This window comes from Peromyscus maniculatus, chromosome 4 (genome assembly GCF_049852395.1).
Source record: "Peromyscus maniculatus bairdii isolate BWxNUB_F1_BW_parent chromosome 4, HU_Pman_BW_mat_3.1, whole genome shotgun sequence".
Taxonomy (NCBI): Eukaryota; Metazoa; Chordata; class Mammalia; order Rodentia; family Cricetidae; genus Peromyscus; species Peromyscus maniculatus.
This window is the reverse complement of record NC_134855.1, coordinates 95,638,909-95,642,389: the sequence shown is the minus strand read 5'-3', so window position 1 is coordinate 95,642,389 and position 3,481 is coordinate 95,638,909. Positions and strand designations below refer to the sequence as shown.

The 3,481-nt window shown below is 47.1% G+C and overlaps 1 non-coding gene across 1 annotated transcript; it reads left to right on the top strand.

The window, feature by feature from the left end:
* The first annotated feature begins 2,375 nt into the window (after positions 1–2,375).
* On the top strand, positions 2,376–2,537 carry LOC121829255 (U1 spliceosomal RNA). Its single transcript, XR_006072034.1, has one exon. It is a non-coding gene; the product is annotated as a U1 spliceosomal RNA (small nuclear RNA).
* Positions 2,538–3,481: the final 944 nt, after the last annotated feature.

Sequence of the window (3,481 nt, the reverse complement as noted above, 5' to 3'; positions counted from 1 at the left end):
TTTGGGGACCCTTTAAGCCCCTTGATGCCTAGGGCATACCCTATGCTGATTCAATCAGAATTTGGGGAGACAACTTGATTGGTTGTTGTTATTGTTGTTTTTCCTAAATTCACTTAGTGATTCCACTTATGATCAAGCCAGCAACCACTCCGTTAAAGGAGCATTTCCCAAACTTGAGTCAGTGTAGTCCTATCCCGTAGTCTTGTTGAGTGAACTGCAAATTCAAATTCAGCCGGTCTACAGGGAGTCAGGTTCCTTACAAGCATCTCTTGAGTGGTTAGTCTGGAAACCACCATCTGAGATTTGAGTAGCAAGGTGCTCAAAGTGCCAGCGGGTCTTTGACAGTGAGCTGACAGGAAGTCTGGTGCTTACCGCTAAGTGCCAAGGGGGAGCTGGAAAGAGCTGTGAGGACAGAGAGCTTCCAGGAAGACTTCGTCCCTTCACTGCACCCGGAAGACTCAAAACAGAGAGGTTTGGGGACATTTGACAGAGACTGAGAAAAGCCGGCTGTTGATGACAAGTCTGCTCATCAGACATTAAGGTCATACATAGCCTTGGTGTCAGAAATCCCTGGCGTGAGGATCTGCTTTGGAGCAATACTTCCATTTTCCAAGAGAATGCTGGGATGCCTCAGTTTATGAATGACCCTGGACACAGCTTCCCTTTAAAAGCAAGAGAACCAGCAGATGATGCAAGAAGGGGAAGAGAAGCGTCTGGAAAATGAAGAGAGGCTCTTGTCTCACCAGTGGTCTTTCAATAAACACGGGGATGCTGGCTCAGAAAGAGCTCCCAGTGGAAAAAGCCTCTGAGCAGATCCACCTCTTGTGGCAAGAATGCCCTGCCACAACCCACCAAGGGTCAGGGGAAGAAGGCTGGGGTGGGTGGAGGGCTTGGGTGGGGTCATGTCCTGTATAGAAGCATCTCTGGCTGGACTCAGAATGCACCTGTTGGGAGTGCGCATGTTCCCTTCCGTGACCGGTTACATAATGTGTCTGTTGTCCAGGACAATGGGGACCACAGGGCTAGGCCTCAGAGATGCAGAAGGGAGCAAGTCCCAGTTGTCTTTGAGTGGCTCCCCAGCATTTACACTAAGATGCAGTGTTTGGAGTCAGAGACATCAGCACTGCACCACGAGGATCAAGCAGGCAACAACTGAAGTTAGGACTGCCATTGACCATAAGGCTGGGGTCTGGAAACTCTCACTGGGATCTTTCTTCATCTGTCCTTCATTTCTGATTTACTAGTCCCTGCTTTTTCCTCCTCTTTCTTCTTCTCACCCTTCTTCTTCTTCTGTCTCTCCTCTTCCAGCTCTTCTTTCCCGTCCTAATACTTAGTTGCAGTGGGGCAGTAGACATTCACACTGGGAGGCACATAACTGTACATGGGCATCCCCTGTGATCTCCAGATCTACTGTTGCTTACTAGAGAGACCAGATGGAATTTTGGCAGAGAACAGAAGGTTCCATAGCTGTAGATCCTCAGGGTCATGGTCACACAGAGCCCTCAGTAGGACATAAGTGTACTCTGGAGAGGGTGGGAGTGAGTTTCAGGGGTGGTGACTCTAGAAGCTAAGCACTGAATACAAGGAAGGTTCAGATGCGGAAGTTGTAGTCCATAGCATACACACAGTGAAGTGGTATTTTCAGTTCTCAGCTGGCCTCAGAGGTGTGTGCTGGGGCTGCCTTGGAGTTGAACACCACTGTCCTCAGAGCTGAGCTCATAGACCTGACCTCACTGCCCTTCTGGCTCATTTGCTCCATTTCCTTTTCCATAAATGGTGCTTCTGTGGCTCGAGAACTAGGGTGCCAAGGCTCATACAGTAACTGCAGGCCCTGGGGCCCTCTGCTGAAACTGGTACAAGCTTCACTGCCAGATCTCGATCGCTTCCCCGAAAGCCGTTACATGGTGTCCTAACCATGCGCTATCAGAAAGTCCTTTTATGGCGATGGGTTGGTCCTAGGAAGCCATCTGGGAGACACTCAGAACATGTAGTTGTTTTGTAAGCAGCGTGACTGTGCTCTAAAGAGGTGCCCGATGAAGAAGGAAAGACCAATTAAAATTACAGACAGGAGGAGTGTTCAGGAGGGAAGCATGATGGACTTGGGGGGTCACAGGAAAGCTCTCCGTGAGGAATACAGTAGGAGAGGTGTCCAGTGTGCCATGATGTTTCATATGGGAGGGTGTGGTCACAGTGACAGCGTCTTCTTATCTTCCCTGAAATCTGTTCTAACATCTGGGCAGTTGTTCCCAGTCTTGGTGTTTATCTTATTCTTGATCAATCTCTTCCTTTTCTGGGGGAGTGCTCACAAGGTCTCTGCAACTTATTTTTCCTGTGAAGTAAGTGTGAATGGGGCTTGGAAACTTAGTTTATTATCGACACCTTGGCAGGGGAGATACCATGGCCACAAAGGTGGTTTTTCCAGGGTGAGCCTCATCCATTGCACTCATGATGAGCTGACCCCTATGATTTCCCCCAAATTCTGGAAACTCAGCTGCATAATTTGTGGTCATGGGGGACTGTGTTTGCATTCTCCCCTGAGGAAACAAAAGAAAATTTTATATTGTTAATTAGATGTGCAAAGAAAATACACATCTTTATTTTCTGTCGTGGATCTGTTTTTGTTCTTGGATGAAAAAATACTCTCCTAGTTAAATCATCTCAGATTCCTTTGGTTTGAAAATATCTTTGATTTTAAAAATGGTCAATGTGAGGGAAACATCATTTCAGTAAATCCACACCTTTCACTTTTCTATCTCTGCCATTTCTTCTTTCCAAGACGGGGGCCCCACTTACAGGGTGTGGAGGGGCCTCAGGTCCTTCCATGTGGGCTCATCTAAGCCAGTTCCATAGGATCAACTTCAAATGAAGATGCTGGTGTTCTTGTGGAGTTCATTCTATTCTCTGTGAAAGTAGTAGATGGCCCTGGTCCCTGTCCCTGTGCAGAGCACCCTATGGCAGCCAGTCTTCCCATCAGCTAAGGGCCATGCACAGCTCAAGTTCATTGCCTGTGACATGAATGTTTGTGTTTCATTGAAAATCAGGTTAAAATTTTAATCTTCTCTTTGACAGTGTGGAGGAAGTAGAGCATCACTGGAGAAATTCAGGTAATGATGACTGTTACCTCAAGGTGGACTAGTTATGCTTGTAAAGGCTAGAGGGAATGGCTTGTCATAACAATATGGCCCTCTCTCTGAATACCCATTGAGAGCTCAATGGGACAATGGTAAGGCAGTAAGCCAAGGCTCCAGCAATCAAATAAGTGATTTTCACCAAAAATACCAGTTGCCCAGTTCACTATGTAATTCATGAAAGATCAGAAGTGACCAGTTAAAAGGGTAGATTGAAAATTCTACAGGTGGCATATAATCCCGTCACTTGGGAAGTAGAGGCAGGAATGTTAGGAGTTCAAGGCCAGTTACATAAAGTTTGAGGTCAGCCTGGATTACATGAGACCTTGTCTCATGGGGTGGGGGAGTGGGGG